Source organism: Cibotium barometz, chromosome 21 (assembly GCF_041138505.1).
Source record: "Cibotium barometz isolate CiBa-2024 chromosome 21, ASM4113850v1, whole genome shotgun sequence".
NCBI classification, from domain to species: Eukaryota; Viridiplantae; Streptophyta; class Polypodiopsida; order Cyatheales; family Cibotiaceae; genus Cibotium; species Cibotium barometz.
In genome coordinates, this window is record NC_141066.1 from 28,280,366 (window position 1) to 28,304,022 (window position 23,657).

The 23,657-nt window shown below is 35.5% G+C and overlaps 1 pseudogene; it reads left to right on the plus strand.

Annotated features, from left to right (window-relative positions):
* Positions 1-23,657, plus strand: part of LOC147627030 (universal stress protein PHOS34-like) — a 30,237-nt pseudogene that overhangs the window by 1,209 nt on the left and 5,371 nt on the right.

Below are 23,657 nucleotides of genomic sequence, written 5' to 3' on the forward strand. Positions count from 1 at the left end.
GCACATCAGAAAATTCTAGAATGGTTTTGGAGATTTACTTTAGAAGTGCTGGTGCTATGGATATGGTGGAGGCTGATGCATGCTAGCTAGGAGACCGTCCTTATCCATGAATACAAATACAAAGTAAATTTTTTCTATCTTCGGATGTAAACCTATAACATCAATGTATAAAGGAGGAGATTGACAATCCTTGAGGATATCACTTGTTGGGACTTAATGAGTAGTATCTATGATGCATTGATGGATTAAAGTTGTTAATCAAGCATGATGCTACCCAATAAACATATGTATCGACAGTTTGGCAGCTGCTCCATTGATGCTCTTATGGGTTGTATTAAGTCCCTTGCCTTACAAGGGGAGGTGCTCTTTTTTTTGTGTACATGGTGAGTGGTTACTTTAGTTTGGATAAAGGAAGGTTCGTAAATCTACAGAAGCGAGAGAGAGTGAAGCCCTGGGTTCTGCAGATAGACGAGAAAGTTATAACCCTGGATTTTGGTTTGAGCCATTATGCTTATGATGGTTTTTGGTACAACTCATATGTTTTGCTGAGATTTGGTATGTAAATATTATGGTTCCATCCTCTGCTGGTGATTTCCCTTAAAGAGTTATATGTTTTGTTTCCTTGCTGGGATTTGAAGCTACTCTCACAGCCAGAAGTCTCGCACTTTCCCAGCGATACCACCCATGTTCTGACAACATGAATGATATTGAGCCTTTAACAATGCTAAGAAGGTGACCAACAGCCCTCTATGCTAGAGAATGCAGGGGACATTCCAACCCCACTACTCCCCACATGTCCTAGTGACAAAGAATATTTGTTAACTACAGATATTCAAGTTGTGTTAGATATAAGGGAAGACTACTATCTGGAATCATTGCACAGAATCTTGAGGAATATGAACATTTTTTTGATCCATATTTGGCTAAGTATCTCTTATTGGATTCAAATGTCAAGGAAAGTGAGTTCCATTCTGCTACCGACACATTATCTATCATGTACAAGGATGCAAAAAGCTATGAATCCAACCTTCCCACTCAAGAGGAATTTCAAGCTATTCAACAAAGAATATTTCACACATGGGAAGGGAAGAGGCATCCTCATCGGTGGTCCAAGGCACCAACTCAACAATTAATATATGGACAGATCATTTACGTGTTAATGATGAAAATCAGAAGGTGTACGCTTAATGTGTGTACTTGTTAATGACTTTTTATCGTGCTTGTTGAGAGTAGCTTATTCTATTTGTTGTGTTGGCTCATCGACAATATTGTTTTGCAGTTGGTTGTGTTTGAGGATGAGTTTCTCAAGCACGAAGTAGGCAAACACGTGGGAGGACTCAGAATGGACTCAACACTCGGAGAGTATATAAACCGATTGAAGTTTCCACAATTCATTATATTCCACAAAAAATTCTCAGAAGCAGAATTTCCTTTGTTTGCAATTAGGACAATATCCAGATACCTTGGGGCATATCCTACCAGGTGGAATGCAGACAAAGTCTTGCTTTTGGAGAAGCAGTTAGCATTGCGAATCTTTTGGCAGGGCCCTAGAGTCTATGCTTTAAGGAGTAAATATTACTTAGCCTATACTGCTTATGGATTGGCATGTGGGATTGAGGATCCCAATATGCTAAGTGATTATAGCAAAAAGGAGCTTCCCAGATTCACAAAACCGAGGGTTCCTCCAGTTTTACAGTTACATGATGTTGCAAAGCCATCTTCAAAAAGGGCAAGGCTTCATGCACCCAAGGATGTTAGTGAGCAAGTTAAGGAGTACTAGTATATTCCTATCTCTTGTAATAATATTCTCTCTCGTGTAATGTCATGACACTGTTGCATATGATCATTTTTGAGAATTTGAAATGTTAATCATGGATCTATGGGTATCCAAATCTTTCCATTTTTTTGTTTTGTTCCTTGCCATTCTGCATGCTTAATACTTGCATTAGATCTCCTCCATATATCTTGTTTTCCTTCTGTATTGACAAGTTTTATTGTTGATTAATTTTGGATGCTTTGAACTGTTGATTAATTTTGGATGCTTTGAACTGTTGATTAATTTTGGATGCTTTGAACTATTGATTAATTTTGGATGCTTTGAACTCTTGATTAATTTCGGATGCTTTGAACTGTTGATTAATTTCGGATGCTTTGAACTGTTGATTAATTTTAGATGCTTTGAAATGTTGCTTATTTTTGGCTTTGTGTGTACAAGCTTTCTATATGTCCACTGATGTAATTCCTCTCCACCATGTCTTGTATGATTGAAATACCCAGACCGTGCTTGATAATGTGTTTTCTCTATTCCCTGGGGGTTGACTATATTGATAAACTACCATACTTCTTTACAAACCAAGGGGTATGATGGTATATAATATGCTTCAAGAGTGTAAGGTTTCCCCCTTCCAAAAATAGGGGAAACACTTAAGATAGTCCACTAAGTCTTATCTTGGAGAAAATTTCCTACTCATCGACACCTTGACCATGCAGAGATTCAAGGATACGATTCATAGGTAAGACCTAGTTCTATCCCGCAGGGGGAGCGTGGTCTTCTAAAAATCAAATCACCCATAGGGTAATTGATCACATAAATTGGGTAACTACAAGACTTGATTTCTAGAGGCAATGCTTTTTTCCTCATCCATGCAAGGCACAGCCACTGGCCTAGTCTTCTAGAATAGAGTTGCCCGAGAACCTATTTATCTAGCATAGGGCTTTCACTTAATCTATTGGAAAGCTACCCGACTAATCGGGTCCACCCGTCCGTAGGATGGTGCCGTCGGGGCATTCCATCCTCCCACTTTCCACCCTACTCATGCGTCAATTTGTTTTCTAATTAATCCTACCACACTGTTTGACATAAATAAACATGTTCTTTAATTAAGGCCCTTTTCACAAGGTTTGTTAAAATAGCCTTTTTCTACAATACAATCATACCAAAGACAAGATTTATAAAAACAAAGTTTAATCATGAATCAATTTCATACAAGCCAAACTGGCTCTCTTATTCTTTTCCTTTATACCGAAAGAATTCGGCCTTCCAGCCTCTACATGCTGGGCAAAACCCTACGGGACCATACACCTTATTGTCGGCCGCCGCTGGCGAGGACTCAAGCTGGCCGCCCGCTGGCGAGGACTCAAGCCGGCCGGCCTGTCGCCCTCTCAGGCTCCATCGCTCGATCCTTCCGTCCCTTAGAGGGATGTCTGCGCACTAGAGTGGGCTAATTCACCGCACTAGCCTGGGCCCTCAGAACTAGGCAGCATCACAATCACTCGCCTCAATCGGCGAACCTCATTCTCCCAATGGTATGAGGGATACCATGGGCCAACTCTGGGCCTTACTAACGTCTCTACCGTCTGGCTATACAAGCACAAGAACGGGGTAGCGTCCAGGCAGGGAGAGTTATACCTGTACCTTAATTTAACCAAGATAACAATCCATTTACTCACTAAACCATAGGACCAGAATCCATGTTATCTTCTTAAGAAAACAATCCTTTTTACAAAGATTTTTGTATTTCAACTTGAGATTGCGATAAGACATTCTTTATTAAGGCATATGCTATTGTTTAAAAGAATACAAATATTAAATAGTAAATCAATCAAATAAATCACTATTAACAATTAATAGAGAAGCCGGGGCCATACCTCAACCCCTAAGAATGATATGTAAATGAAAAACAAAATATGTATATACCTTATAGAAATTTGTCATTTATCGTTGTCCTTGCTTGTTAACAAGAGCTTTAGAACAACTTGACATATGAGAATAGAGTCTTCTAATACCTTGTCTTATGATTGAAAACATCCAGTCATTCCCAAGCTTTATCTCCTCTTACTCGTAGTGTGACTCTTCTCTCTTTCTAAGGTTTATGGCAAAATAGCCTCTTCTTACAAGACTACGGCATACTATTCTTTCTCTAAAAGAAAAGCTATGGAGTTTAGGTTGTTCCTCCGAAAGACCATAGCAATCTAAGCTTATTTTCTGAGATATTAGATAAGAATGAAAGGATATATGCATCTCAAACTCTAGGATTACCTTGAGGCTACTTGCTGCCTTCTCACAGTTTTCTCTGTGTAGAGACCCTGACAGAAACAGCAAATTGTTTCGGCCATAACTCTCTGATAAAAACTCAAAATATGGTCATATAACCAGTCGAAAGAACGGGAAGGCATCTGGTCTACAAAGCCAGCGCGGGCAGAATAGGCAAAAACGTGTGTATATAGCCACAAACGCGCCATCTTTGGAAACACGTTGTATTTCCACATTTTTAGTATGCATGGACTCTAAATGTGTAAAGGTACTCTAAATATGACCTCTTATCACCTAAACTCGAAATTCTATTTTTGGGAATACTTATCTCTTAATAGAACTATTCTTATGTTCTTATTTCTTTTAGGATTTTTGGAGCTAATATTTTTATTCTAACACTTTTCTAATGTTTCTAGCCTTATTGTCTCACTCTTTCTAATTACACTCTCTTTTCTTATTGAAATCTATATTAAAAGAGACACATACATACATGGCTTGGGAGGGACCTTACAATCTTCCCCACTTAAAAGATTCGAGATGTCCTCATCTCGCGAGCTAGGGTAGTATCTAAGTAAATGCTCCTGTCTCTTTCAAAGCGGTGTCCCCACCACTAGGTAAAAATCTTCTTTTATCTAAACATTGTTCTTAAAGAGTCTTTTATTTCATGTACTTGGCTCGTTTTATTGTGCCTCCAAAAGGTCTTTATTATAGTTAATTGGCCTTATTATCCTAATTTCATGCATCCATATACCTCTCATATGATATGAACCTTCGAATTCCTTATTCTATACCCCCATGTAGTATGGTACTTAACAAATTATCATGGAGAAACATAAGGGAATCAATCCTTTATGCAATCTAACCTATGATAGCAATTTCATAATCTTAGTATCGTCTTGTAGAATACCTCTATTCATCATGCACATTACTTCACATGAATCTTGCACCAATCCTCTTCTATTTACTCATAGAAATACTTGTTGAATTCGGTTATCTTTAACCCTGCTATCCCTATTTCTTGACCTAATTTTTGCTCTAGCTCATGATTCCTTGTAGCCAAGGGTGGGCTTCACGGTCCTCTTGAATTAGGAGACCTCTTCTTGATTAACATGGAAGGACTCATGTCCTTCTCGACACTTTCTATACAAAGAAACTTTATCACTGTCTCTGGCTATACTTATGGCTTCTGAAATAGAGGATGGTTTCACATTCTTGATGAGGTTATTCAAAGATAAGCTTCCAAATGAATCGATGGAGAAGAGTTACCTCATCTACCTCTGGAGTAAATCGAAGAAGTTTAACAAAAGTTTGGTGATATTCTTTTAGGGTCTTTCCTTCTTGGGTTAGCTCCAAAAATTCATTCATTTTATCCTCTCAAAATCTTGGAGGACAAAACCTTTCATGAAGGTGTACTTTAATGGCGTCTCCTCATAAGTGATTCTAGCTCCAGTAGTGGTTAGATTGACAACAATGCTTCTAACTTTTTAGCTCTAATGGTTAGATTGAAAACAATGCTTCCAACTAATTTAGCATTTCTTACGATTTTTAGATGCGAGCAAGGGTGAGCTTGCTTCTTTCATTGTATCCATTAAAAGTTCAAAACTATCAAATACTTATCATATCACCACATTTGAATGCAGTCAGGATTAACACATCTTAGATCTTCATTTTTTTGAGAATTACACATTTGGTGCCTTGGGATTGACACATCCAAAGATTATCAGAAGGATTGACATATCTGAGATGATTAGTTTTCTGAAAATTACACACCTAGTATCTTGGGATTAACACATCTAAGAGCATGATCCTCTGGGAATTACACATCCGAGACCCATGTTTGTCTGAGATGGATTAAAGATCTTGGATGATCGTCCTAGTGTACAGTATCGAATGGATGGCATTCACACTTCAACTATTCAAATCTTAATGGAGTTATAATCTTAATAATTTATAATATGCAAGTTAATGAGATATATCCTAAAAATTTCTCTAAACAAGTTTCGGTCTATCTTTCCAGTCTCTCACTAGTTTCTTAATTTGATCACCCTATGTTTTTTTCTCACAAAAGGTTTTCTCCCCAATCTTATTTCTCAAATATATCTTGCGTGTGCACCCCCAAGATACAAGTACAATTTCATAGGATGATTGTCTCAACATGTGAAGATATTCAAATCACTTCTATGGCCAGTAGAGATGATTGATTCGTCCTCATATGATAAACAATCACTTGTTTTAATCCCTTGATAGTTAACCTTTGAAAAACAAATCCTAGGAACTAAGATCGGCTCTGATACCACTTGTAAGGTTCCCCCCTTCCAAAAATAGGGGAAACACTTAAGATAGTCCACTAAGTCTTATCTTGGAGAAAATTTCCTACTCATCGACACCTTGACCATGCAGAGATTCAAGGATACGATTCATAGGTAAGACCTAGTTCTATCCCGCAGGGGGAGCGTGGTCTTCTAAAAATCAAATCACCCATAGGGTAATTGATCACATAAATTGGGCAACTACAAGACTTGATTTCTAGAGGCAATGCTTTTTTCCTCATCCATGCAAGGCACAGCCACTGGCCTAGTCTTCTAGAATAGAGTTGCCCGAGAACCTATTTATCTAGCGTAGGGCTTTCACTTAATCTGTTGGAAAGCTACCCGACTAATCGGGTCCACCCGTCCGTAGGATGGTGCCGTCGGGGCATTCCATCCTCCCACTTTCCACCCTACTCACGCGTCAATTTGTTTTCTAATTAATCCTACCACACTGTTTGACATAAATAAACATGTTCTTTAATTAAGGCCCTTTTCACAAGGTTTGTTAAAACAACCTTTTTCTACAATACAATCATACCAAAGACAAGATTTATAAAAACAAAGTTTAATCATGAATCAATTTCATACAAGCCAAACTGGCTCTCTTATTCTTTTCCTTTATACCGCCGATGATCTAGAATTCGGCCTTCCAGGGGCAAAACCCTACGGGACCATACACCTCATCGTCGGCCGTTGGCGAGGACTCAAGCCGGCCTGTCGCCCCGGCCTGTCGCCCTGTCGCCCTCTCAGGCTCCATCGCTCGATCCTCCCACCCCTCAGAGGGATGTCTGCGCACTAGGGTGGGCTAATTCACCACACTAGCCTGGGCCCTCAGAACTAGGCAGCATCACAATCACTCGCCTCAATCGGCGAACCTCATTCTCCCAATGGTATGAGGGATACCATGGGCCAACTCCGGGCCTTACTAACGTCTCTGCCGTCCAGCTATACAAGCACAAGAACAGGGCAGCGTCAAGGCAGGGAGAGTTATACCTGTACCTTAATTTAACCAAGATAACAATCCATTTACTCACTAAACCATAGAACTAGAATCCATGTTATCTTCTTAAGAAAACAATCCTTTTCACAAAGATTTTTGTATTTCAACTTGAGATTGCGATAAGACATTCTTTATTAAGGCATATGCTATTGTTTAAAAGAATACAAACGTTAAATAGTAAATCAATCAAATAAATCACTATTAACAATTAATAGAGAAGCCGGGGCCATACCTCAACCCCTAAGAATGATATGTAAATGAAAAACAAAATATGTATATACCTTATAGAAATTTGTCGTTTATCGTTGTCCTTGCTTGTTAACAAGAGCTTTAGAACAACTTGACATATGAGAATAGAGTCTTCTAATACCTTGTCTTATGATTGAAAACATCCAGTCATTCCCAAGCTTTATCTCCTCTTACTCGTAGTGTGACTCTTCTCTCTTTCTAAGGTTTATGGCAAAATAGCCTCTTCTTACAAGACTACGGCATACTATTCTTTCTCTAAAAGAAAAGCTATGGAGTTTAGGTTGTTCCTCCGAAAGACCATAGCAATCTAAGCTTATTTTCTGAGATATTAGATAAGAATGAAAGGATATATGCATCTCAAACTCTAGGATTACCTTGAGGCTACTTGCTGCCTTCTCACAATTTTCTCTGTGTAGAGACCCTGACAGAAACAGCAAATTGTTTCGGCCATAACTCTCTGATAAAAACTCAGAATATGGTCATATAACCAGTCGAAAGAACGGGAAGGCATCTAGTCTACAAGCCAACATGGGCAGAATAGGCAAAAACTTGTGTATATAGCCACAAACGCGCTATCTTTGGAAACACGTTGTTTTTCCACATTTTTAGTATGCATGGACTCTAAATGTGTAAAAGTACTCTAAATATGACCTCTTATCACCTAAACTCGAAATTCTATTTTTGGGAATACTAATCTCTAATAGAACTATTCTTATGTTCTTATTTCTTTTAGGATTTTTGGAGCTAATATTTTTATTCTAACACTTTTCTAATGTTTCTAGCCTTATTGTCTCTCTTTCTAATTACACTCTCTTTTCTTATTGAAATCTATATTAAAAGAGACACATACATACATGGCTTGGGAGGGACCTTACAAAGAGAATAAAAGAACACATTAATTAGTATATTTTCAAATATATAAAAACTAGTTCAATGCATAATCAATCTAATACCATATAGTGGGTGATGCGTTGAACCGTCCATGCATCAATCATTGATCTCTTGAACTCATCTAGCACTGTTTGAAATATCTCCTGTTCCTCCTTCGTCCACAGTTTCTTGTCAACAGAACTTAAACATAGTGTCCAGAGATTTTCACACCTTGGCTTTCCTAGTTCTGGCTTGACCATTGTCTGCATGGTCTACTACTGCATTGTGAACACACTCCCATCTGTTGTATCTTACGATCTGCACTGATCGTTTTCTTCTACGACCTTCTGGTGTTGGTTCCAATAGAAACCTTCTTGCTTTAACACCCCCAATGGAAGGTTTCTTAGGTACAATTTTTCCATCCTTAGACCTTTTCTCATCTTGTTCAATTTTTGCATGTCCACCATGCAAACCAATGTCTGATAGAACTTTCTCTAGTGCTTTGATGGTGTAAGATTCCTCCCCAAACCCCCTTTTGATGTCTAGTATCTTCCCCTGTAATCAATCCCTCTTCAGAAATATAAAGACCTTGTTTCTAACTGTTTTAACCTAGAGAGAGAAAATATTCTAGAGAGAGAATATTCAGATTTTTAATATTTTTGGATAGAAAATTATCTCATCTTATTAAAATAAGTTCTCCTGAAACAGAAATTCAAAAAGAACTTTGCAATGTGCAATTAGAATTTATTGAAAATGGATATAAAGGACCTTAGCCTAAGGGTCTAGATTTTCAAAAATTTTTGGATTATGGTCCAATTAAGGTTCCTATGGGCCAATAGCATCAATCCATGTGTAGGGAGGAGATAAATCCAAATTGTAAAAGAAGATACCCAAAAATGAGTAAATGCTCACATAAGATGAAGAGTTGAAAATGTACAAGGTTTATTAGTAAAAAACTATGAGCAATATTAAAAATATGAGATATTTTGGGTATCCAAAAATATGAGATATTTCGGGTATCCAAAAATGAGTAAATGCTCACATAAGATGAAGAGTTGAAAATGTACAAGGTTTATTAGTAAAAAACTATGAGCAATATTAAAAATATGAGATATTTTGGGTATAATGATTCCATTTTGACACATATGTAAGGAAGGGGAGTTTTTTAAAGGAGGTGCATATTTCACATAAGATGAAGAGTTGAAAATGTACAAGGTTTATTAGTAAAAAACTATGAGCAATATTAAAAATATGAGATATTTTGGGTATAATGATTCCATTTTGACACATATGTAAGGAAGGGGAGTTCTTTAAAGAAGGTGCATATTTCACATGCTTGAATGAGTTTTAAACTCATAAAAATTGAAATATTTCATCTCTCCTCTCGCCTCATTCAAGTCTAGTTCCAAAAAGTTAGCTTAACTGACCTAAAAATGGTCAAAAAGTGACCAAACTGACTTGGAAAATTCTAGAATCAGTTTGTTTGGTTAGGAGCTCAATTTTTCCTATAAATAGAAGCCTTCCTTTGTTGAAAAAAATATAGTGTCTTATGCTTTGTTACTCTACTCCACCTAAGCCAAGAACTGTGAATTCTTTAATAATTCACAAGTTTTTGACACTTCTCTCTTTCTTCAATCCCCATTGGTGGCTCTATCAACATACTAAACCAATTGATTGGTTGGGGGCCTCTACCGTGAACAAAGAATCAAGCAAATTGATTTTGATCTTTTCTATAATTTCTCAATGTTTCTCTCTTCTCAACCCCTCTCAAGCTTGAGAAGCTTAATTGGTATGGTTTTTGAAATGCTATTGAAGTTAATTAATTGATGATAGTAAAGAATTACATAAATTTTCATTTATGTTTAATTCTAATGGTTTTTTCTCTCTCACTTAAGAAATGGTCATACTCATGACCCATTCTCAATCTAAATAAAGCTTTTTATAAAGCTTTTTCTTAATCCAAGATTAATCTATGCTTGAGAATAAATTAATAGTTTTTTTAATCTATGCTTTTAGTTTATGATAATTTTGATTTAATCCATTAAGGGTTAATGATCCAATTAGGGATCATTCTAATCATTCCCTTAAAGATAACCTATCTTTTAAAATAATTGAGATTTATTAGTTATAGTAGCGGAGCTATGGCAAAATTTTATAAAAATTTATACATAAAATAATTTCATTTCAAAGCGTGAAAAGAGGATTTCTTACCATATTCTAGGAATTATCATCCTAGATTAATTGAAGAATTTTATAGTAATCATGGAAAAATTAAAATTTTATATTATGCATAAAAGATAAATATATTATTATAAAAGTGTTGCTTTTAACATAATTGAATTTTATGCATAGAGGTATGCATAAAAGATGAATATTTTATTATAAAAGTGTTACTTTTAGCATAATTGAATTTTATGCATAAGAGGTGTACATAAAAAATGAATATTTTATTATAAAAGTGTTACTTTTAGCATAATTAAATTTTGTGCATAGAGACATGCATAAAAGATAAATATTTTATTATAAAATTGTAAAGAAAAAAAATAATGATTATTTTATTATAAAAGTGTTACTTTTATCACAATTGAAATTCTTGCATAGAGGTATGCATAAAAGATGAGTTAAGATGTGTATGGGATGAGGTAAGAAGTGTATGTAATGGGATAAGATGTATATGAGATGAGTTAGGATGTGACAAGATGAGTTAGGATGTGATAAGATGTATATGAGATGAGTTAGGAGGTGATAAGATGAGTTAGGATGTGATAAGATGAGTTAGGATGTGATAAGGGGTGTATGAGATGTGATAAGATGCATATGAGATAAGTTAGGATGTGATAAGAAGAGTTAAGATGTGATAAGATGTGTATGGGATGAGATAAGAAGTGTATGTGATGAGATAAGATGAATATGGGTTGTGATAGGGTGAGAATGGATGTGATGAAAAAGAATAGATGAGAAGGCGTATGGGGTTATGTGAATGGGAATGAGAAAATGGATGTATGTATGTATGGATGTATGCATGTAGATGTGAATGTATGCATGTGGATGTGTATGTATGGATGTATGTATGTGGATGTGGATGTATAAATAAGGATGTGAAAATGGATGTATGCATGGATGTGTATGAAGAATAATGAAGGTGAATGTGTATGGGAAATAATGTGTCGTTGATATGAATAAATGGATGAGAATGAGTACATATGAAGGGAATGTGAAATAAGTAATGTGGATTGAGGAGGGATAATGTGGAAAGACGGAATTCGATATAGAAACTGTATTTTGTGACTGTTTGTAAATGCTGTTTGTAAATGACTGTTTTATGTCAAGAATGCTGGGAAAGCATTTTGACCATCTTGTTATTAAGGTCGTGGAGACCTAACTGATAAAGTTGCAATTGCTGACGGAGAGTCAATAGAGGACGTCTCGCGTAGCAAGATCGACCGAGGTCTTGACCAGCCTCGGTGCGATTAAAATGGTGAGCTTCCGGTACGGTGGATGAGGGGCCAAGGAAGCGGCCTATGAGTGAAGCACTAGGTCACCTGCGAAGGATCCTAGAGGGTGCTGACCATACGGTGCTCGGGCTCTGGGTCACCCAGGATACCCATGCATGCATCGAGGAAGATATTGGAACAAGGAGTAAGAGTTGTTTTCTGAAACCGGGCATGGATCTGGTTGATTGAACTTGTTGGTCTTCAATGGATGAGTCCATGGCTCTTTATATGGATCTGTTGGTTGATCTTGCTGATCTTCAACGAGAGTCCATCTTGATAAGCGATTATATTGCCGAGTATTATGGGCTAGGAACTATTGAAACGGCCCCTGATGAGTGGACAGGTGGTGAGCGTTCTAGTTGCCAATGATGCCATAGATACTCTGATGAAGGAATGATAGGAAATTAACAATCAACCGGATAACTTGGAAGATGGTCATCAGTGATACTATGGTTTTTTTAAAGGATTGTTTTAAAACTGGTTGAATCTATGAAAAATGCAATTTCATATTGGGTGTGTGAGTGGTGTGACTAGTTTTATTTTTGCATGAACATCCGGCTAGGGGGCCTGGGAACTCTTTTCCCTGGTACCCAGGACAAAAATCAAATTCTAAATTGGATCTCATCACTACAGTGGTTGGGCGGTTGGCTAACCCATGGGATTGGATGGGGTTAGGCTGGACTGATGGATCCGTAAATCGAGACTCAACTTTTGTTATTACGATAGATAAAGTAAATCTCGGACAGTAATTGTTCTATGGATAGGAATCAACGGCTGTGCCTCTTGAATGGGGAAAAAAGCGTTGATCCCAATGATCCAAGTGCAAGTTTCTTCCTTGATCTGATCAAGTATCTTGAAGATGCAATTGGATCAGCTTGATCAAAAATGATCTTGACTACGTTAGAGTAAAAAGTTTTTTTTCTTTGTGGAATCGCCCGTGTTTTCCGGGTAAAGGAAGTTTTTCTGGGTTCGGTTTTGAAACAACCGTCGAATTAGTCTCTTGTCCGGATATCCGTGGGCGAGGCCCCGAGAATGTGGGACCCCTATCCCGCGCGAGAAGTGCTACTTTTGCTGCAAGTACCCCGAATCTGTTGCTCGGTGGGAACAAGGAGATCTCACAGTTGGTATCAGAGCATTTGGTTAATAAAGATAAATTGAGAAGACAAATATGTCAAAAATTTATCAAGAAACACAAAAAGGTTATAATTGTGTGATATAATTCATACAATTTGATATTCAAACTGAAATTCGTAAGTTTGTAATTGGGTCTTCAGATGGAAGCACCACAATTATATAGAATCCCTGACTTGCTTGAGGCCTAGACATGATGGTATTTACCTTATAATTCCAAGGGCCGTGAGACGACCATATATATCGAGAGTATAATTGCAGCTCTTTACTGACAGTATATACGAGTAAATCTAAGACTTGAAATTATAAGTGTTAATGCTATCCAGATGATGATTTCGAATGTGGTTGAAATGATCCTTAATTTTGTTTGAGAATTGATGAATTGATTTGGATTCTGATTGAAAATTCTGATGGAAAATGATGATTTTTGAAATTTAGTTGAAATATAATGAAACCACAATGAGGAGGAATGGGACGAGTCCCTGTGTGATGATATTCATAACTAGAATGATGATAATGAATTCAGCAAATCACTATGAGATTAGTAGATTGTGCTGTCAAATTGTTACTGTTAACACTTGATCGTCGGTAGATCAAGTTAAGGGATGACAAATTGAGAACTTGCTTGATTGAAATTCCCGTGGAGGAATGTTCAGAAGGAAATTTTTCAATCTAATGGACCATTATTATGTTAAAGATATGAATGATAAGATCTGAATGAATTATAATTTAATTATGAGCTATATAAGGGATATTTATCCCAGTATTCTGTTGGGTTGACCAGAATATAAGGAACCCCAGAATAAAATTGGATCTTAAGAAAAAGAGTTGTCCTTTACCTTGCGAGATGAGGACATCTCGCACTTTTTTAAGTGGGGTAGAATGTAAGATTCCACCCCAGCCTTCGAGGTATACAAGAGTAAGAATCTCCCTTTTTGATCTTATAATTATTCCCTCTCTAAAATAAAAGAAAGATTCTGTTTAAAAAAGGAAGACCCTAAAATACTTCTCAGGAGTCACGGCTATTTTAAGGATTCATAACAATGAGTTCAGAAGTGAAAATCGGTGTTTTATGGATACCAAGGTTTTGGTTTTCATTTGAGTACAGCCCAAAAGAAGTTCTTTATCTCTTGGGGAGTATAAGAAGTTATCCCCCAGATATTGTGAGCCTTATATCTGAATTCAATGAAAGTAGGTGACTTAGCCTACAAGCTTCTTTTACCTCCTCATCTCAAAGTTCTTAATGTATTTCATAGAAATATGTGCCAAACCCAAATCATGGAAAGACGGTAAAACTTCAGTGACAAGATACCGTTGGCTTCTAAGTTACGCTAGCTCCTTCCTTTATATAAGTCGTAACTTTTACTTGTCGCTCACAAAAATCTTACTCCCATCAATCTCCTTCTTTCTTAATCTCCTTCATGGCTTGGCAACAAGAATTAGTTTTATCCATGATGATTTCTCACCTTCAAGACGCAAGCGAGTTTGTGAAGAAGGATTTTATAGAACAGTATGAGTGCTCACTTTTCCCTCACTTGGGAACTTCTGTAGCTCAGCTCAGACCAAATGGCGAACCTATCAAAACATAACTAGGGTAACATCCTGGGGTCAGCAGCACTTTCGTAACAATGTCCGCTTGGTCATGGTTATTGAAGCTTTGGGTTTGGGTCCCCAATACTACTGCATCATGAGATCAAGACATCTTGGGTTTTCTGAGCAGGTCTTCTTATTACTGGCGTGTTTTCTTCCTCATGAGAAGATATGCCTTCACCCCATTTTTGGCTTACCTCTCAGAGGTCCTTTTGTTAGATCACCTCATACCAATGAGATAGGTGCGGCAATAACCAACATAATTATTCCCATAGATGAGTTACCTTATACATGCGCAGCTTGTGAGTGCTGCTTTTGTGATCATATGATGGACGGGCTTATGGAAGTGTAAAGAGTTCTTCTATCTTTACAATATATATTCCAAGAATGAATAAAGTTTAAATCTTGTTCTTGTCTTGAATCTTACTCTCTTTGAGACTTTTCTTGGTGGTTAATCTTTATTCGTGCATCTTGCGAAATTATCCCAAGTTGCGAGATGAGGATATCTCGCGTTTTTTAAGTGGGGTAGAATAAAAGATTCCTCCCCCAACCCCCTTTTAATGTCTAGTATCTTCCCCTGTAATCAATCCCTCTTCAGAAATATAAAGACCTTGTTTCTAACTGTTTTAACCTAGAGAGAGAAAATATTCTAGAGAGATAATATTTAGATTTTTAATATTTTTGGATAGAAAATTATCTCATCTTATTAAAATAAGTTTTCCTGAAACAGAAATTCAAAAAGAACTTTCCAATGTGCAATTAGAATTTATTGAAAATGGGTATAAAGGACCTTAGCCTAAGGGTCTAGATTTTCAGAAATTTTTGGATTATGGTCCAATTAAGGTTCCTATGGGCCAATAGCATCAATCCATGTGTAGGGAGGAGATAAATCGAAATTGTAAAAGAAGATACCCAAAAATGAGTAAATGCTCACATAAGATGAAGAGTTGAAAATGTACAAGGTTTATTAGTAAAAAACTATGAGCAATATTAAAAATATGAGATATTTTGGGTATCCAAAAATATGAAATATTTTGGGTATCCAAAAATGAGTAAATGCTCACATAAGATGAAGAGTTGAAAATGTACAAGGTTTATTAGTAAAAAACTATGAGCAATATTAAAAATATGAGATATTTTGGGTATAATGATTCCATTTTGACACATATGTAAGGAAGGGGAGTTTTTTAGAGGAGGTGCATATTTCACATAAGATGAAGAGTTGAAAATGTACAAGGTTTATTAGTAAAAAACTATGAGCAATATTAAAAATATGAGATATTTTGGGTATAATGATTCCATTTTGACACATATGTAAGGAAGGGGAGTTCTTTAAAGGAGGTGCATATTTCACATGCTTGAATGAGTTTTAAACTCATAAAAATTGAAATATTTCATCTCTCCTCTCTCCTCATTCAAGTCTAGTTCCAAAAAGTTAGCTTAACTGACCTAAAAATGGTCAAAAAGTGACCAAACTGACTTGGAAAATTCTAGAATCAGTTTGTTTGGTTAGGAGCTCAATTTTTCCTATAAATAGAAGCCTTCCTTTGTTGAAAAAAATATAGTGTCTTACGCTTTGTTACTCTACTCCACCTAAGCCAAGAACTGTGAATTCTTTAATAATTCACTAGTTTTTGACACTTCTCTCTTTTTTCAATCCCCACCATTGGTGGCTCCATCAACATACTAAACCAATTGATTGGTTGGGGGCCTCTACCGTGAACAAAGAATCAAGCAAATTGTAAGGTAAGTATGGTGAATTTTGATCTTTTCTATAATTTCTCAATGTTTCTCTGTTCTCAACCCCTCTCAAGCTTGAGAAGCTTAATTGGTATGGTTTTTGAAATGCTATTGAAGTTAATTAATTAATGATAGTAAAGAATTACATAAATTTTCATTTATGTTTAATTCTAATGGTTTTTTCTCTCTCTCACTTAAGAAATGGTCATACTCATGACCCATTCTCAATCCAAATGAAGCTTTTCATAAAGCTTTTTCTTAATCCAAGGTTAATCTATGCTTGAGAATAAATTAATAGTTTTTTTTAATCTATGCTTTTAGTTTATGATAATTTTGATTTAATCCATTAAGGGTTAATGATCCAATTAGGGATCATTCTAATCATTCCCTTAAAGATAACCTATCTTTTAAAATAATTGAGATTTATTAGTTATAGTAGCGGAGCTATGGCAAAATTTTATAAAAATTTACACATAAAATAATTTCATTTCAAAGCATGAAAAGAGGATTTCCTACCATATTCTAGGAATTATCATCCTAGATTAATTGAAGAATTTTATAGTAATCATGGAAAAATTAAAATTTTATATTATGCATAAAAGATAAATATATTATTATAAAAGTGTTACTTTTAACATAATTGACTTTTATGCATAGAGGTATGCATAAAAGATGAATATTTTATTATAAAAGTGTTACTTTTAGCATGATTGAATTTTATCCATAAGAGGTATACATAAAAGATGAATATTTTATTATAAAAGTGTTACTTTTAGCATAATTGAATTTTGTGCATAGAGGCATGCATAAAAGATAAATATTTTATTATAAAATTATAAAGAAAAAAAATAATGATTATTTTATTATAAAAGTGTTACTTTTATCACAATTGAAATTCTTGCATAGAGGTATCCATAAAAGATGAGTTAAGATGTGTATGGGATGATAAGATGTATATGAGATGAGTTAGGATGTGATAAGATGAGTTAGGATGTGATAAGGGGTGTATGAGATGTGATAAGATGCATATGAGATAAGTTAGGATGTGATAAGAAGAGTTAAGATGTGATAAGATGTGTATGGGATGAGATAAGAAGTGTATGTGATGAGATAAGATGAATAAACACCATATTAGTGAATTTAGGAATTCCCCAATTCCCATTTTTGAATACTTAAAAAAGGGGGACATGGATAACATGTTTGTAAGTTTCTCAAAACCCTATCATATGACCTATCGTTGGAAAGCGCTCGAAAAATGGAATCTAAAGAGCTATAAAGCGCTCATTTTGGATTAGTGGTGTTCAAGTTATGGTTAATCCAAACTTTTGACCACGTGTCCCAAACTTGTGGGAAATTCCCATATTCCCCAATATGGTGTTAATATGGGTTGTGATAGGGTGAGAATGGATATGATGAAAAAGAACAGATGAGAAGGCGTATGGGGTTATGTGAATGGGAATGAGAAAATGGATGTATGTATGTATGGATGTATGCATGTAGATGTGAATGTATGCATGTGGATGTGTATGTATGGATGTATGTATGTGGATGTGGATGTATAAATAAGGATGTGAAAATGGATGTATGCATGGATGTGTATGAAGAATAATGAAGGTGAATGTGTATGGGAAATAATGTGTCGTTGATATGAATGAATGGATGAGAATGAGTACATATGAAGGGAATGTGAAATAAGTAATGTGGATTGAGGAGGGATAATGAGGAAAGACGGAATTCGATATAGAAACTGTATTTTGTGACTGTTTGTAAATGCTCTTTGTAAATGACTGTTTTATGTCAAGAATGCTGGGAAAGCATTTTGACCATCTTGTGATTAAGGTCTTGGAGACCTAACTAATAAAGTTGCAACTCCTGATGGAGAGTCAATGGAGGACGTCTCGCGTAGCAAGGTCGACCGAGGTCTTGACCAGCCTCGGTGCGATTAAAATGGTGAGCTTTCGGTACGGTGGATGAGGGGCCAAGGAAGCGGCCTATGAGTGAAGCGCTAGCTCACCTGCGCGAAGGATCCTAGAGGGTGCTGTGCTCGGGCTCTGGGTCACCCAGGATACCCACGCGTGCGTCGAGGAAGATATTGGAACAAGAAGTAAGAGTTGTTTTCTGAAACCGGGCATGGATCTGGTTGATTGACCTTGCTGATCTTCAATGGATGAGTCCATGGCTCTTTATATGGATCTGTTGGTTGATGTTGCTGATCTTCAACGAGAGTCCATCTTGATAAGTGATTATATTGCCGAGTATTATGGGCTAGGAACTATTGAAACGGCCCCTGAGTGGACAGGTGGTGAGCGTTCTAGTTGCCAATGATGCCATAGATACTCTGATGAAGGAATGATAGGAAATTAACAATCAACCGGATAACTTGGAAGATGGTCATCAGTGATACTATGGTTTTTTTAAAGGATTGTTTTAAAACTGGTTGAATCTATGAAAAATGCAATTTCATATTGGGTGTGTGAGTGGTGTGACTAATTTTATTTTTGCATGAACATCCGGCTAGGGGGCCTGGGAACTCTTTTCCCTGGTACCCAGGACAAAAATCAAATTCTAAATTGGATCTCATCACTACAGTGGTTGGGCGGTTGGCTAACCCATGGGATTGGATGGGGTTAGGCTGGACTGATGGATCCGTAAATCGAGACTCAACTTTTGTTATTACGATAGATAAAGTAAATCCCAGACAGTAATTGTTCTATGGATAAGAACAACGGCTGTGCCTCTTGAATGGGGAAAAAAGCGTTGATCCCAATGATCCAAGTGCAAGTTTCTTCCTTGATCTGATCAAGTATCTTGAAGATGCAATTAGATCAGCTTGATCAAAAATGATCTTGACTACGTTAGAGTAAAAAGTTTTTTTTCTTGGTGGAATCACCCGTGTTTTCCGGGTAAAGGAAGTTTTTCTGGGTTCGGTTTTGAAACAACCGTCGGATTAGTCTCTTGTCCGGATATCTGTGGGCGAGGCCCCGAATGTGGGACCCCTGTCCCGCGCGAGAAGTGCTACTTCCGCTGCTAGTACCCCGAATCTGTTGCTCGATGGGAACAGGGGAATCTCACAGATGGATGTAAACTTTGTTGTATTGGGCTGTAGAGTCCATGCAAAACATATGTATAAAAACAAGAGTTTTTCAATGATTCTGCAAAGAGCACGCATTGTACACACCTTTGCACTGCACATGCAGCAATATAAGCAGGGACTTTTTGAATTGGCACCCTTTGACACATTGTGCATACATTTTAGAGTTTTAAGATCACCCGCCATATGCCACTCCATCTTTTATTGTCCAATGCCTTCCACATCCAAGATTCTGCCATTTCTCTGCTCGTCTCGGTAATGATCTCGGGTATCGATGCCCTTATGAAAGACCCAATGTAGAACATCAAAATTCTCTAATTCTACTTGCAATACATAAGAAACATAGGAATGCAACACCCATTAGTGTTTTTTATATGTAATTCTTTTTCACAAACATATCCGAGTCTAATAAATTTTACCTTAAATGATCCCAAAGACAATATATTATTTTCAGATTGAACACTAAACTCTCTAGGATCATCTTTTAGAATAGATGTTTCAAGTGCCCTGTTCATCAGTGTGATGGTAACCCTTTCTAACTCTCTCTCCTTCATAATTTGACACTCATCACATTCTTCAGGAGTAACTTCAAGCAATTGAACAACATATGATTGTAAGGCCTCCAAGTCGTAGAAAATATTATTGTATCTATTGTAGACCACATCTCCTATTTTGGTGCAGCATAGGTGTCTTCAATATGAAATGGGATTCCCAGTGCTTGCAGTACCTTGTCGTTTACTTGTTTATGCATTTTTTTAAGCAAAGAAGAATTTGGCAAATAATGATCCTTTCATACTAGAATCCTTCATCTTTTCCTACAAAGTCTTATAAATGGTTGAGTACCCTCTGTGTGATATACCAGCCTCATCAAGTATTGCCTGGATGTCATGTGGATTGAGTTAATTATCTTTGAAAAAGTCATCTATTTGCTTTTCTGAGACCTCCTTATATTTCTTCTCGTTCATTAGTACTTCTGCATATACTGGCAATCTAAAAGAAGACTTAAATGTGCGCCAGACGGTTTTGTCGTTGATTGTTTATCAGGGCACAATAATGATCTAATATCATATTAAAATGCAAAATGTAAGATTCCTCCCCAGCCTCTCAAAATGTCCAGCATCTTTCCCTGTAATCAATCCCTCTTCAGAAATATAAAAGACTTGTTTCTAACTGTTTTAACCTAGAGAGAGAAAATATTCTAGAAAGAGAATATTCAGATTTTGAATATTTTTGGATAGAAAAATATCTCATCCTATTAAAATAAGTTCCCCTGAAACAGAAATTCAAAAAGAATTTTCCAATGTGCAATTGGAATTAATCGGAAATGTGTATAAAGGACCTTAGCCTAAGGGTCTAGATTTTCAGAAATTTTTGGATTATGGTCCAATTAAGGTTCCTATGGGCCAATAGCATCAATCCATGTGTAGAGAGGAGATAAATCCAATTTTGTAAAATAAGATACCCAAAAATGAGTAAATGCTCACATAAGATGAAGAGTTGAAAATGTACAAGGTTTATTAGTAAAAAAATTATGAGCAATATTAAAAGTATGACATATGTAAGGAAGGGGAGTTCTTTAAAGGAGGTGCATATTTCACATAAGATGAAGAGTTGAAAATGTACAAGGTTTATTAGTAAAAAATTATGAGCAATATTAAAAGTATGACATATGTAAGGAAGGGGAGTTCTTTAAAGGAGGTGCATATTTCACATAAGATGAAGAGTTGAAAATGTACAAGGTTTATTAGTAAAAAAACTATGAGCAATATTAAAAATATGAGATATTTTGGGTATAATGATTCCATTTTGACACATATGTAAGGAAGGGGAGTTCTTTAAAGGAGGTGCATATTTCACATGCTTGAATGAGTTTTAAACTCATAAAAATTGAGATATTTCATCTCTCCTCTCTCCTCATTTAAGTCTAGTTCCAAAAAGTTAGCTTAACTGACCTAAAAATGGTCAAATATTGACCAAACTGATTTAGAAAATTCTAGAATCAGTTTGTTTGGTTAGGAGCTCAATTTTTCCTATAAATAGAAGCCTCCCCCTTGTTGAAAAATATATAGTGTTTATGCATCGTTACTCTACTCCACCTAAGCCAAGAACTGTGAATTCATTTAATAATTCACTAGTTTTTGGAGCTTCCCTCTTTCTTCAATCCCCATTAGTGGCTCCATCAACATACTTAACCAATTGATTGGTTGGGGGCCTCTACCGTGAACAAAGAATCAAGCAAGTTGTAAGAAATGGTCATACTCATGACCCATTCTCAATCCAAATCAAGCTTTTCATAAAGCTTTTCCTAAACCAAGATTAAGCTATGCTTGAGGCCAAATTAATGGCTTTTTTCTATGCTTTTAGTTTATGTATATTAATGATTCAATCCATTATGGATTAATAATCCAATTAGAGATTATTTTAATTATTTCCTTAATGATAAGCATTATCCCTTAGAAAAATTGAGATTTATCAGTCATAGCAGCGGAGCTATGGCAAAATTTTTATAAAAATTATGCATAAAATAATTTCATTCAAAGCATAAAAAGAGGACTTCCTACCATATTCTAGGAATTATCATCCTAGATTAATTGAAAGAATTTCATTATAATCATGGAGACATTGAATTTTAATATCATGCATAAAGGATAAATTTTTATATCAAAAGTGTTATTTTTATCAATTTTTATTTCATGCATAGAAGTATGCATAATGGTTAAATTTTTATATCAAAAGTGTTATTTTTATCATTTTTATTTTCATGCATAGAAGTATGCATAAAGGAAAATTTTTTTATATCAAAAGTGTTACTTTTATCATTTTTTAATTTTCATGCATAGAAGTATGCATAAAGGAAATTTTTTTTATATCAAAAGTGTTACTTTTATCATTTTTAATTTTCATGCATAGAAGTATGCATAAAGGAAAATTTTTTATATCAAAAGTGTTACTTTTATCATTTTTAATTTTCATGCATAAAAGTATGCATAAAAGAAAATTTTTATATCAAAAGTGTTACTTTTATCATTTTTAATTTTCATGCATAGAAGTATGCATAAAGGAAAATTTTTTATATCAAAAGTGTTACTTTTATCATTTTTAATTTTCATGCATAAAAGTATGCATAAAAGAAAATTTTTATATCAAAAGTGTTACTTTTATCATTTTTAATTTTCATGCATAGAAGTATGCATAAAGGAAAAATTTTTATATCAAAAGTGTTACTTTTATCATATTGGATTTCATGCATATAGGTATGCATAAAAGATATTCTTTTTATACTAAAAGTGTGATTTTCCTCATAAATGGATTTTATGCTTAACTTAGATGCATAAGAGAAATTCTTTTATTCTAAAAGTATAATTCCCTACCAAATTGAAATTATGCATAAGAAGATGCATAAAAGATTGATTTTAATTTCGAAAGTGTTAGTCTCCTTAAATGGAATTTATGTATAAATAAATGTGTAGAGAAATCTTATATCAAATATAAGAATTCTCTTTTTAAAAAAAAAAGATATGAAATGTGATAAGATGTGATAAGAGGTGTATGAGATGTGATATGAATTGATAAGATGCGTATGGAAAGTGATAGGATGTGATAAGAGGTGTATGAGATGTGATAAGAATTGATAAGATGCGTATGGAAAGTGATAGGATGTGATAAGAGGTGTATGAGATGTAAAAAGATGTGATAAGATGTGTATGAGATGTGATAAGATTTGATAAGATGCGTATGGAAAGTGATAGGATGTGATAAGAGGTGTATGAGATGTAAAAAGATGTGATAAGATGTGTATGAGATGTGATAGAATGTGTTAAGATGAGTTAGGATGTGTTAAGATGTATATGGGATGTGTTAGGACGAGAATGGATGTAATATGGTTGTATGAATGTGATGTGGATGTATACATGTAGATGTATATGTATGAATGTGAATGTTGATGTGGATGTGGATGTATGGATGTAGATACGGATGTGTATGTATGTATGTAGATGTATATGTATGAATGTGAATGTTGATGTGGATGTGAATGTATGGATGTAGATACGGATGTGGATGTATGTATGTGAATGTGGATGTATGAATGAGGATGCGAAAGTGGATGTATACATGTAGATGTATATGTATGAATGTGAATGTTGATGTG